General features: G+C 35.9%; 1 long non-coding RNA gene across 1 annotated transcript in view; it reads left to right on the top strand.

Annotated features, from left to right (window-relative positions):
* The first annotated feature begins 244 nt into the window (after positions 1–244).
* Positions 245–14,009, top strand: part of LOC125779274 (uncharacterized) — a 111,035-nt gene continuing 97,270 nt past the window's right edge. Inside the window, exon 1 of the long non-coding RNA XR_007423242.1 lies at positions 245–871. This is a non-coding gene — a long non-coding RNA (uncharacterized LOC125779274). The remainder of the gene's footprint in view (positions 872–14,009) is intronic.

The following is a 14,009-nucleotide window of genomic DNA, read 5'->3' on the forward strand; positions in this document are numbered from 1 at the left end:
TATGTGATGTCCATTTATATTTTGTTATTTTTTTTTAATATTTTGCATAATCATTTCTCTATTAAGATGTCACACTCTAATTATAAGTGTGATGTTGTTCTACTAAATTCTCACATCCTAATAATATGTAAGTGAGCGTTGTTATTACAAAAGCATTGCCTACTACATTTTTGTTGCAATTTGTTTTTATTTTGCGCATTTTCTCTTATTTCTCTTTGCAGTCAGAGCCAGCAACAATTAAGGACAACAGTTACAAGGTCACGCATAAAATATTTCCGCTGCCAGCGCTCTGTGTTAATTAGTGAAGTTTCTGTGCTGCTGGACTAAAATCAACTTTTGGAGAAGTAAAACTATAAGCAAATTATTATATTAAAATAAAATATTATTTCACAAGTCAACAAAGTGAACATAGTGCAAATAAGTACAGACGAGTATATAATTAGAGTAAAAAAGTAAATAAATGAATTTTTAATAGTGCTTGAGTCGTTCGCTGCGTTTCGTTGTTGCTTCGGTTTCTTATTGCGTTGCTGCAATTCGTAATTTTCGCGAAGTTTCTACGGCAAAAAGTAATCGCGTGTGATAAGTTTTGTGCAGTGATTATTAGTGTAATAGTATTTTTATTAATTATGCGTCGTGTGTTTGATCGGTCAATGAAAATCGAGTGTGAAGTGTTGCATTGAAATCGTTTAGTTTGTCGGTAGTGTGTCAATGATTAGTGTTATTTAATAAAATATGCGAAATCGCGAGTGAAAATATAATAGTAATAATAGTAGAACTAGTAATAAAGCAAAAACTAAAGTGAAGACTGACTCTACAGGACTTTATTTTCTAAGAGCGGATAAAAGAAGAATAATGAGGAGAAGAATATGTGGTAAGTGTGCGTAAAACTGTTTTTAAAATAATTTGTTACATTTATGATTTACATTAAAGTACATATCGCTCATTTGCTGCAAGACCGGCATAAATCAAAAAACATGATTTTTGAGTTAATGCTGCAGAATTGTTCGTTATATCATACTTCATGTTGAGTGAAAAAATTCATATGAATACCTCTTATATGCTCCGCTTGAGAAGAGGTGTAAGGTTAGAGTCACCGTGTAAGGTTGTAGTCAGTTGAAAACTTTTAACGCGTTTTCTGGAAAATTGATTTTTTTGACTTATGCCGGTCTTGCAGCAAATGAGTGATATTATGTATTTGTAAAAAAAAGTATTTTCTAACTGGGAACAGATCCATAAATTCACCACAATGGTTTGGTGAAATAAAATATTTCGCGCTCTCTTGATTAATAGTACTTCAAAAACAATATAATTTCTCATTATTTAGTACACAACGCAAAAATGGTTTAGTTAAATTTTTTCCCGAAGTCGGTGCCTCTTCTTTGGCCCTGGGCAGTAGTTTAAGGTGGTATTCTAGTCGAGAGGCCTTAATTTCAAGCATTTGATTGAACTTTCAAAAATATTACAAATTAAAATTTTGAATTTTTTGTTGCATCATGTGATAGAAAAATACTTAAAGAATATTCATGCCATAATTCAAGTAAATCTTCTGATTTGAACGTGAGATATCAAAGCGATCGCCTCATAGGTAATTTCGAAAAAACGCGTTTTAAGTTTCATGCACAGATCTAACTGGTTCAGTTGCCACGACACTTAAACAGTAATGATTTAAATTTTGAACAATTTTTTTAGAAAGATACTTTTGAATATTTAAATTATCGAATGAATAAAACTAGAATATTTTCAACTCGCCATGACTCAGTTAAGGTTATGCAAGGAGATTATCTAAGGAAAAGTAAGCCATCTTCCCAGTTCTATAAGAAATGTAGGAGAACCAGAAAAAGAGTGAAGATTTACTAACAAGGCTTTTGACGATACTTTTACGCTTTTACTTGACAGAAAACTCCACTCCTGACCAGTTATGATTTCGTTTCTCTGATTTGTTAGTATATTAAAATTAGATACATTTTTATAGGTTTACTAAGTATATACCGGTAATAAAAGTTCCAAATCTCTAGATACCTGACTATATTTTATGTTAAATACACATTATATGATTATATGATTGACTTCTAAATACAAATAAAGGATAGACCGTGAAGCAAACCTTTCTTTCATTTATTTTCTGCAAAAAAATACAAAATACTGATGAAAACAATCAAGACTATCATACGAGTATACTATATGTTCGTATGCCTAAAAAAAATCCACCTGAAATTAAAATACCCCTCCACCTTCCCCCTTCATCTCTTCAAATCATCTTTTATGAGAAATGACTAACCACCTCTCAAGTTTTGTTATTTTTCTTGCCCAACAACAAATAGTAGAACAAATTTCACTTACACTGATTGTGATTGCTTTAAAAAATGTGCAAAAAAGCGCTCTAAATATACTAGCATGCACTTCTAACACTTGTATAGACTTTGGGGTGCAAAAGAAAGTTGGGATTTTTGGTATGATGGATGTGAATATAGTACGTACCCTGTAGGAAATTGTTACCCAAAAATTTATTGACGCTAACTAAAGATTTTAGGCAGGTTTTAACTATTTTTTTATAAATCCTGAATTTTCGGGATTGAGAAATGTGTGGGTTCTAAATTTTTTTTTGTGAATCCCGAAATTTTTCGATTGAAAAAAGTGCGGGTTGGGCGGAATTTAAATATCATTTTATAAATCCCGAAATTTCGGGGTTGAAAAAAGTGCGGGTTGGGCGCGTTTTAAACATTTTTTTACAAATCCCGACAAACGAAGTTATAAATTTAATTTTCGGGATTGGAAAAAAATTATATCGGGATCCCGAATATATTATCAATATATTTTCAATAGAAATTCATCAATGTTATAATATTAATGGTTTAGCTAATTTGTTGTATTCATTTGCGTAGGCAAGTGATATAAATTTTAGAACATAAAAATATGTAAAATGCGTAACCTCGGATTTTTTCAGTGGTAGCAATTGAGGAATGAAATATTTCCTAAAATCAATTGATGACTACTACTCGATTGTAGTATTATATTAAAACCTAATTTGAACCCAATGCCCTTCCGGTTGCGTAATCCGAATGTCGAGGAACGGACCCTCCTGTGGTTGTTTCGGGATTCCCGTTGATTTATTTCCGGATTTTTCTCGTATACTACGTTTTTAAAAATTTTGAGCAGAATTTTGAAAACATAACTAGCAAATCTTTCCTCCATCTGTCATTGATACTAAAATTTGAACAACACATCCTTACAGGGTCCTTAGAAGTAAGCTCGCCTGGTATGTACGCTTTCTCGATTGCTTACAATTCATACTCAGCAGCATTGATTTACATTTTAATGCTATTAGATGAAGGTGGCTGCTGCAGCTTCAAAAAAGAAACATTGCAAGTATTGCAAATTTTCTGGGGTGTTTTTGCCAACAACTGCTTCCCTCGCTTTCTTCCTTGTTCCCCATCTCCCACAGCGGCGCAACCACTTGACTTTCATATCCGGTTTGCATGCTTATTTGATTATGTGTTGTCGTTATTGCATTTGTTGTTTGTGCACTCAATATGTTGTGGTTGTTGTTGCTATCGCTGTAGCGTTTTCTACAATTGTTGCTTTTTTACTGCTATTTTCTTGATATGTTCTGTCTACGTGTGCGCTTTTTATTTCCTCAGTCATTTTTTTCTGCCTTCCCCATTACTTATTAGAATCACATTCCCGTTTCTAGTTGTCCTTCATTCGCTCTTACTCGGAATAGTTTTCTAATATTCGCTATGAGGTTTCTATTTATTACCCCCACCTTTTGTATTCTTTTGGCCATTGAAGCGTTCATATGTTTGCCGGGATTCTCATTTCAATTTGCAATTGCGCACTTGATGAATGTGGAAAGTTGAATGTTTTGAGGTTGGGGTGGTTCTTGGTAAGACAGCGGAAGTATGTGGGAAGTTTAGTAGAAAAAATTTGCTTGGTGATGAATGTAGAAAGGTTTTCTGAACGTGGTAACTGGTTTTATTATAGTCTATATAGCATAGTATCAAGTAAGAAATCGGAAGATATCATCAAATAGAAAGGGATTATTTTCGATTCTGTTCGAAATTAATATCACGTGATTTGTCTCATAGTTTCAGGTTAGGTAATTGGTTTTATGTCATGAAGGCATTGTGTTGTAAAAATATGTGTTAAATAACTAAAAATATAATCGATATTTTAGTCGATAATTCTTGATACTCTAAAATATCGATAATATTTTTACGCTTATGTCTTCTATATGGACTAAAATATTGGATACAACGTCTCACTTTGTTTTTGATGTTCATGTATGTACAGTATTAAAATAAAAATACAAAAAAACGATAATTGGTTAAAAAAAATATATCGATGATTTTTTAATTACTCGTTAAATTAGTTCTAATATTTATATTATACAGTTTTATAACAAAAACATAAATAATCGATAACACTTATCAAAAAATTTATCGATAATTTTTTCAAATGCTCGTTTTCTATAGAGACAAAAATGTTCAATAGGATAACCATAATATTAGCGAAATTTCAGTTTTTTCTTCATGTATATTTACAATGGAAAATTACATATAAGCAAATCGATGATTTTGTTCAAAAAATTTATCGAAAATTTTTAATTCGTTCGATAATTGAGATCTAATATTTATTTTATACAGTTACAAAATAAAACATAAATAATCGATAGCACTCTTCAAATAACATATCGATAATTCTTTCAATAGCTCGTTTTCAATAGAGGCCTAAATATTAAATACGATAACCGTAATGTTAGTGAAATAATACATACATCGACAATTTTTTCAATCACTCGTTTTCCGTAGAGATAAAAATCGATAATTTTGCTCAAAAAATAAATCGATAATTTTAAATGGGTTTTATAACAACATTACACAGCATAAAAATATAAATATGTGAAAACGAAAATTTTATTTAAAAAAAAATATCAATAATTCATTTTTTTATGAAGAAAATAAAATGTGGCAATGATAGTTATAATATTTGGTTGTCAAAAAAGTCTTGCGGTATTTTTATTGAATATATTTTTTTTTAATTGAAATTGAAATGAATTTTTGATGACTCGTGCCCAGCTCTTGACCGATGCTACGGCTGCTACTATGCCGGTCTCTTTCGACCAATTCAGCGATTTTATCGCAATTTTCGACGACAGGCCTTCCGGAGCGCGGCGCATCTTCGATCACCTCTACCCCAGAACGAAAACGTTGAAACCATCGTTGTGCGGCGGAAATGGAAACCCAATATATTGTATCTACATATATAAAATCAGCATTAAATTAGAAAAATTTCTCTATAATTTATTTCTTATTTCGAAAGAATCTCTACTGTATTCTAGAAGAAAATATCGATAAATTTGTTTTAAAAATTATCGATATTTCTCAAATTGTCGATAAATTAGTCCTAATATCAATATTTTAGTTTCTATGATAGTCTAAAATATCCAGAATTTTGTTAACACTTTTATTATTATGCTAATTAATTGCGAAAAATCGATATGTTTTCCCGATACTTATCGATAACAAGATATTATCGATTTTTATTTTGAGTTTATACTTAGTTCGGGAAAAATTTTGATGCAACTATTACACAATATATTAGTTCTCCCACATTTATAGAAAAAAGGAAATTTACGTTTCAAATTGAGTATCATTTTTCCCCTAGCAATCTTGACTCTAATACAGTTATCTGCAAAAAATTGTGCCACATTCGAACATCATCAGCATCAGCAGCAGCGCCCACTCCTGCTGGTTATGCAGAAAAGAGAAGGAAAGTAATCACGACAATTGACACAAATCACATTAAGTTCACTAATGAAATTTTTGAGATCCTTAACGAATGTGAACGCGATGATTGATTTCACGCCAAAACGATTTCAATCAGCACTTCCGATTTTCTTAAATCACACACACACACATACACATAAATGAGCATGTGGCCGTTGCAGCTTTTCTTTTCATGCAACATTCACAGCGCACAGCGTGCCACGTCCTTGCAACATTTACACGTCGGAGCTTGCACGGGTAGCGGTGGAGGAGGTGTACAGAAGAGAGGGCGCTGTGATATAGGGCTTGTATTTCCTTGCACAGCTGGCGGCAGCAGCGCTGATGTGGGGTCGGTTAGTTGGTCCTGCAACCGGCAAAGCTGCAAGTCAACTTACCACCCTGAAGAATTGATTGGTTATGGCGTCGCTGCTGAGGTTTGCAGCCGCTGCCGTTGCAATGTGTTCATTTCCGTTGCAGGAAAAATAATAAAAATAAAGAAATTACGAAAATTTGCTGAAAGAAAATGTTGCGCTTTGATTACGTGAAGCAGGGTGAGCGGAAGCCAGCCGATAGAACGTACGGACGGACAGCGCACGAACACTCATTGCCGGCTGCCACACTTCACAGCTTTATTGTAACAAAATATGGGTTATGACATGCTGTGCATATCAAGTCATCACCTACCCGCTCTCACGCTCCTCGCTCGCTTTTTCATATTTAACCTAGAAATGGTAGAAATTTCGACACGAACGTCTTTCCCCGCGCGCCCGCCTCCGCTGCATTAGCGCTGTATAGTAAATTAAGCACTCGGTGTTGCGCCACTCGGGGCGCGGGGTTGGCGGTATTGGTTGTAACATTTTGTTGGCTGGAAAATCAACTGTAAAATGTGCGGGTGACATGCTGACACCGGCGATAAACGCTGCTCGAAGTCAACAACTCGGCTGATAGCGGCGACGTCACTCGCTCGCTCATTCAAATGCCTTTGCTGAGCTGTGGGAAACTGTGTGTGACGTATATTGAGAGTTGAGAAAAAATTCAATATTACGATTTTGTAACCGTTTAACTGGTGGCACCAACACATATAAACAAATTCACGCACACACTGCCATTGATTTCGTATTCATAGCTGTTGTGGCTCTTCATGAGAATTTGTTGCAATTAATCGCTTGTCGTTGCCGCTTGACAAACCGACATTGGGGCAGAGCGCTCGGCAGCCAGCAGCAATCGCTGCGCTTTGCTAGAGTTGCGAGTTTCGTTTGCGGTCGCGTGATTGTAAGTGTTTTGGTCACACACAGTCACAATTGGGGCACATGCCACTTTTAATTTACCACAAAAATCATGCGAGTGCGCATTAATTGACGGTTGAAAGGGCTGACAGCGATTGTGATGCGTTTTGAGTGCAGCTATTAATTTTGGATTTAAGAGAAAAGAGATTAATATAGAAGGCACACTTTCAACAAAAGCGTGCAACAAAATTTAAAATTTCACAATACAAGGGTCTGGAGTTTTACGCAGGAACCCAGAAGCAGTTTTTTATTTAACTAGCCATCTCTATAAAAGAAACCCGTCTGAAGAGTTTTTCCAATAGAAATCTTTCATCATTATGTTCTGCAACCTTAATCTTTCACTTCATATGCAATAACATCTATAAAGTAGCTTGATATAATACATTCAAAAGTACCATTATTTTAAAATATTTGGTAAAAGGCCTTAATATATAAGTTAGGATAGGTTAGGTTAGTTTAAGAGGTGGATCCTTAACTGGGTATCTTACTTGGACAGATTAGATGGATTCGCTGGTCCTATATACTTAACAGATCACAAGATCCCGGCAAACAGAGAAATCTTTTGGGTATATCACAAATGTTGTTGAAAGGGCTAATGTCAGATCCGGTTATGTCTTTTTGTTCGCCGAAAGAAGACTGATGCCATATTTCATCGTCAGTGTTGTGAAGAATAGACAATAGAGAAAAAGTGCCTGGCTGTTTCCATTCCACTATCCTCCATACAACTTTGACAACTAGCGTCTGACATGTGTTTAGGATTACCTTCTGGAAGCCTATATATCAGTCTCCTGAGCCAAAAGGATCTCGCAGTAGTATGGGACCTAGTCGTCGAGCAGCGCCTACTAAGCACATGTGAAGTCCATTGGTAGATTAAAGACCGCAAGACAGGAATGGAAGTCCAACTCTGTCCAATTCCAATGCGGCAAGAGTGCTCTTTCTCGATAGCTCATAGGATTTTCAGTTACAAACGATTCCGCTGTGACTTACCTGATCAAACCCAAACAAATCTGCTGACAAAACAGTTTAATGCTATTTCTAGTGAGAGCAGATACTACTTGACATGTTTTGAGTGCACAATTAGCGAGTTCACCGCCAGTATTGCAGCTCTGCTGTCAGAGTGAATCCTCACCTCCTAAAGTTGAGATTGACTGAGAGTTCCTTACAGAATACTCCCTGTTCAATCTTACCTCCCTCTTCTTTACTGGCGTAGACATCGCTTAAGCGTTTATGGCCGAGTTAACAACAGTCCGAAAGCAGTTTCTTCTTTTTGCAATGCGCCGCCAATTGGAGATTCCAAGCGAAACAAGGTCCTTCTGCACCTGGTCTTTTCAACGGAGTGGATGTCTTCCTCTTGCTCTACCTTCCCCGGTTAGTACTGCGTCGAATGCTTTCAGAGCCGGAGTGTTTTCATCCTTCCGGACAACATGACCTAGCCAGCGTAGCCGCTGTCTCTTAATTCGCTGAACTATGTCAATGTCGTCGTATATCTCGTACAGTTCATCGTTCCATCGAATGCGACATTCGCCGTGGCCAACGCGCAAAGGACCATAAATCTTTTGCAGAACTTTTTTCTCGAACACTCTCATCCGTTGTTGACATCGTCCAAGCCTCTGCACCATAAAGCAGGACGGCGAGTGACTTATAGAGTTTGGCATTTGATCATCGATAGAGGACTTTACTACTCAGTTGCTTACTCAGTCCGAAGTAGCATCTGTTGGCAAGAGTTATCCTGCGTTGGATTTCGAGGCTGACATTGTTATTGGTGTTAAGTTTGGAGAACTAACGGCGCGTTTGTTGAGGCCAATGATATCATCGGCGTACGCCAGTAGCTATAAATTTTTATAGAAGATGGTACCTTCTCTATTTAGTTTTGCAGATCTAATTATTTACTAAAAGAATAGATTTAAGAAGTCGCATGAAAGAGAGGTGACTTGTCTGAAGCCTCGCTTGGTGTCGAACAGCTCGGAGAGGTCCTTCCCGATCTTGAGGGAGCTTTTGGTATTGCTCAACGTCAGTTTACACAGCCGTATTAGTTTTGGAGGGATACTAAGTTCAGGCATCGCAGCTTCTTCCCTCCTAGGTCCGACTTATAACATATAAGTTCGTTCTGTTTATGATTTCTTTGCAAACTTTTTAACTCCCGGAACAAGAATTGGATTTTTTGGATGATTAATATTCGTTTCTGTTCTCTGAAGTCACCGTCTACTACTGTTCCATAAGTTCATAAATTTATACTACATGGTCCTGCTGACTTATTGTTCAAATTGAGTAACAATATAGGATTTATTAGCTAAAGTGCTTCTTTAGGTTCGGTTAAAGAGGCGGGGTTTTCGAATATTTTTCCGAATGAAACCTCTTTTCTTTGTTTTTGTTAATGCTAGCTTTTTCTTAGGTAATTAAGTAAAGTAAGCACAGCATTAGTATATATCTATTTAATTTTCTTTAGTTATAGTCGAAGTATTAGCATGGAACACATGCTGAGATGCCGAGCAATTAAGCGCTGAAGTTGCTCTTGTGGCCAGCCCACCAAGGGCGGAGCCGTACGCGTCACAGCACAACCGTTAGGAAAAAAGCTGGTTCCCCCGGAGCTTCTAATGTGAATTATGAAACACTTTGGGCAGCTGGTTTATTGTTTTTCCTAATTTCAAAGATACATATATGTATATGAAAATATATACATATATGTATGTAAATTTGTATATGTAGCAATGTATAAAATTGTACGAGTGGTTTATTGTAATTGTTGTAGTTTTTGTAGCGCCGACAACACTTAAGTTCGCCTATAAATTAAATGTTGATAAAAAGCCAGCAAGCGGTCAAAGTGTTTTAAGTGTCCGCTGGCAAGCGTTTTGACACAAACAAGCGTGCAGACAGATGGACAAGAGCAAACACATCCATAAATACATACTTACAAATATGTGTATGTAGACATAAGCCTTTTAATAAACAAATACTTTGGAGTGCATTTAAAGCTCGTAAAAAAGATAAGTGCATGATACATATGTATATAAATATATATATGTATATATGTTTGTAAGTACCATAAGTACTATATCTGTGTCTATGTGTCTGCTTGTGCATCCGTCCACCACGTCACATTGTCTCTTGCAATGCATCCAAGGCTTAGCGCTGCTTTCTTCATTGTTTTTGTTTAATTGTGAGGCAACCCTGTGGCGATAAGATTTCTCTCTATTATTTTTGGAATTAGTTGAAAATTAAATCAAAATCAAAGAGGAAATTCTAATAAAAACAAATCATAAATAAGTCACAAATGTGGCGCATTCTACACAAATAACAAGTAGTAAAGTAAGCCTCTACACAAACAAATACATGCGTTCATGCCTTTTGAAGGTAAATAAAATGAGGAATCACTGCAAGACACTGCGCTTCCAACTGGTTCACTGCACTTTAAGTGACCCATAAAGTATCATAAAATTGCTGTGAACGCATGCCACACAGATGCAGCACTTCTTGCAGTAACCCTGTAGTAAAAATTTAGGCGGGAAATCCATTATTTCTTCATCTAACTGAATATTATTATATGTATAAAAAAATTAATTGTTTATATTTGAGGTAGAAAATGTGGACAAAAAATAGTGCTCAGTGTCTGTGACTTATACTATTTAACAGCCGTTTCTTAAGTTCATAAACTTTATTTTTTCATTAATCTTGCTTTCCGGTTGAATTTCGAATCATCTTAAGGCTTGAGGGTTATTAATATGTTCTTAAATGGAAAAATATATTTGTTTCTGTACTGATATTTCAACAAAAATAAAGAAAACTACTTCCTAGCAACCGTTCCATAAGTTAATAAATTTGTATTCTTGAATAAATTTACCAATATGCTGTATTTATAATCACTTCAAAGCACCAAAGTCGTCAATCTATTTATAATAAAAAATATTTTTCCTGCTGGAGCGGTATTTTATTAAAAATAAAGAAAACTTCTTCTTAAAAGCCGTTCCATAAGTTCATAAATTTGCATTTTTTACTTAACTTACCAACCGGCTGTGTTTGGAATCATCTCGAAGCACCAGGAACCTCAGTCTGTTCTTATATTAACAATATATTTCCTTCTGAATAAAAATAAAGAAAGCTACTTCCGACTTCCGTTCCATAAGTTCATAAATTTATATATGTATTTAAGTAACCTTTAGCCAACTGGCTGTGCCTAGAATCATCTTAGAGCAAGAAGGTTCTTAATCTGTTCTCAAATGAAACAAATGTATTTACTCCTGGACCAAATTTCAAACAAAAATAAGGAAATTTAGTTCCATATTGCTGTTCCTTAAGTTCATAAATTCAGTCGGCTCTGTTTTTATTCGTTTGGATCTAAAGTTACACTGACCACCAAATGTCTGTATGTGCATCTGCAATGATCGCTTGATACATCACTTTGGTCAAGTTATAAAATCTTCTTAAGTAATTCAATTTGAGCTCTGAGTAACATTTCCTATGGGGTTACATTTATTTTAGAAACTCATACGTATCGTATGTGTGGTCAAGTAACGGGTTTTTAAGTTGTTGCCGTAAAATCACTAAATATTATGTTGTGGAGACTCGTGCTTTGTAGCAGTAAAAATCATGAAAAAATTACCTGGCGCCTTCTAGTACCAAAATGTAAATTACTTAGACTTCTACAAAAATTCCAAAGGTAAAAAAAAATGAAACTAATATATCTAATCGATTGTTAGTAATACTAAATGGCGAAAGCAGATCAGTTTAAATAATTGTCAGTTATTTCACTACCGGTTTTTTTACTCTTCAATCAGCTGTTTCCTTACTCAATAGCTGTTTAGGTTTTTAAGAATTTTAGAAAATTTTTTTCTAAATGAAACATAGTCTTGCTAGAGTAGCCGATGTCTCTTGATTCGCTGAACTATATCAATGTCGTCGAATATCTCGTACAGCCCATCGTTCCATCGACTGCCGGTACTCGCCGTTGCCACTGCGCTTTTCTACAAAACTTTTCTCTTGAACACCCCAAAGTCCGATCAGGACCGGAAAGATCAAAGATTTGTATTGTTTGGCTTTGGTTCGACAAGAGAAGACTTTATTTTTCATTCCTACATCGTCCATAGTCCAAATTGGCACCTGTTGGCAAGAGTGATTCTGCGTTGGATTTCGAGACATTGTTGTTGCTGTCGTTTCCAAGATAGACAAAATTAACTTTTTGCTAATCTTAAAGAAAATTCTGCTAACGGTTTGAACTCTTACTGCTACCAACTTTATTTATTTCCTTGATGGATATTTATGAAGAAGGTTCCACAGTTGAAAATTCACTCGAAGCTTTACCATGATCATGGATATCATCTGAGAATTGGCATATAACCTACAACGGAAGGAAAAGGGTTAGAGGCCAGTGTTATGAGATGAGATTAATTCGCTACTAGCGTAGGAGTGCGTAGGGCGGCTGAACAGCCTATCAGTTTATAACTGAGTGTACCTTATAGGGTACAAGAGTATAGCCGAGAATGGACCAGCTGACGAGCTTGCCCGTTCGGCAACATCCAATAGTATGGTGGGTCTAGAACCCTGTGCAAAGGTTGGTCCTCTTACTATAAAGAAGCTGCTTTACAAGGAGGAAAAAGTAGGCAACAATTCCAAGGCGTGCACCAGGCAGAGTTGCTAATGAGTAGTTACAGACTGAGTCGTTTAAAAATGTAAACAAATTCCGGTTAGTTTTAATATGCCACACCAGACATTGTAAGCTTAAGAAGCACTTATAGTTACGACATGAGCCTACCCTCTTATGCAAACTCTCGAGAACCTGTTGATTAACTGCGCAGTAGTCTGTAGACGCATGATTAAGGCTCTTGGATCCATGTTTTCGAAGAGAGATCAAGTCGCCTCAATGGCACCCAGCAATATATTGGAATTTATCAATCTGTTGGTGCTATATGAGTCGTTGTGGCAGAGGGGAAGTCGCGTTACTTACCTCATTTATTATTTATGTATCTATCTAGAGGCATTTATACTTCGAAACTGGGCTTCGGGAGAAAATTATTTCGCCTAAAAACTTAGACAACTTTTTACAAAATGCAGCAAAATTTATTTACAGAAGCAAAATACGTCAAAAACGTGAAAAGTTTTAAAAAATGTCCACAATTTCACTAATATACGAGTATGCAATCACGTAAAATAATGCCAATAAACTAAATCCAAATTACTCAAGCAGTAGCTAGAAATCACATTTCTTTCAAACAATTGTTGTTGTTATTCCTGCAGAGTTTCAAAAAAAAATTTAAATTTTTGCAAATCAAATGCAAACGTGGAGCACTTACTTGGACGGACCGCCTGTGCTGACGTGCCACAAAACAAGCTTCCTTCAAGTGGCTGCGCTTAATCAAAAAAAGGAACAGACAAAAAATGAAAATGGAAATGAAAACAACGGAAGGGTTTTAGAAATTGCTTTGGCATTTTTTTCGGATTTTTTTTTTGTTGCGGCACGTTTCGATGATGAGGCTAATAAATTTTACAAGTGCCACACAATGGAAATAAGCGGCAAAAAAAAAATTTAAGAAACATTTGCTGCAGTGTTTTCAATAAGTTTCTTATGTGTGCTGTTGTTGTTGTTTTGAATTGCTTTGCTGATTTGATTGGTGGTATTCATTCATTTGCTCATACCAGCGTTTAGTCTGCAGGCTCGGCAAACAGCTGGCTTACTGACACACATATAAGCACAGGACTTTACACACACACACAAACAGGAAGATTTTACTATTTTACCTTTTCGGAGGAAATTGAATGAATTATTTGCCGATTTTTGCTGCCCCACAATGCGTAGCTGTTCCTGCATTGTTTCCACAACAAAGGCGCTGTGAAGTGGTGGCGCGGTGGCAAGCAGCAATCGGCAGTCGGCTATACGCATTAAGTAGCGTGGCTTTTGATGGAATGCCTGGAGAATTTGAAAGAAGTTGAAATACACACACACACACGTACAAACTTACACATATGT

The sequence above is a fragment of the Bactrocera dorsalis genome, chromosome 1, assembly GCF_023373825.1.
Source record: "Bactrocera dorsalis isolate Fly_Bdor chromosome 1, ASM2337382v1, whole genome shotgun sequence".
Taxonomy (NCBI): domain Eukaryota; kingdom Metazoa; phylum Arthropoda; class Insecta; order Diptera; family Tephritidae; genus Bactrocera; species Bactrocera dorsalis.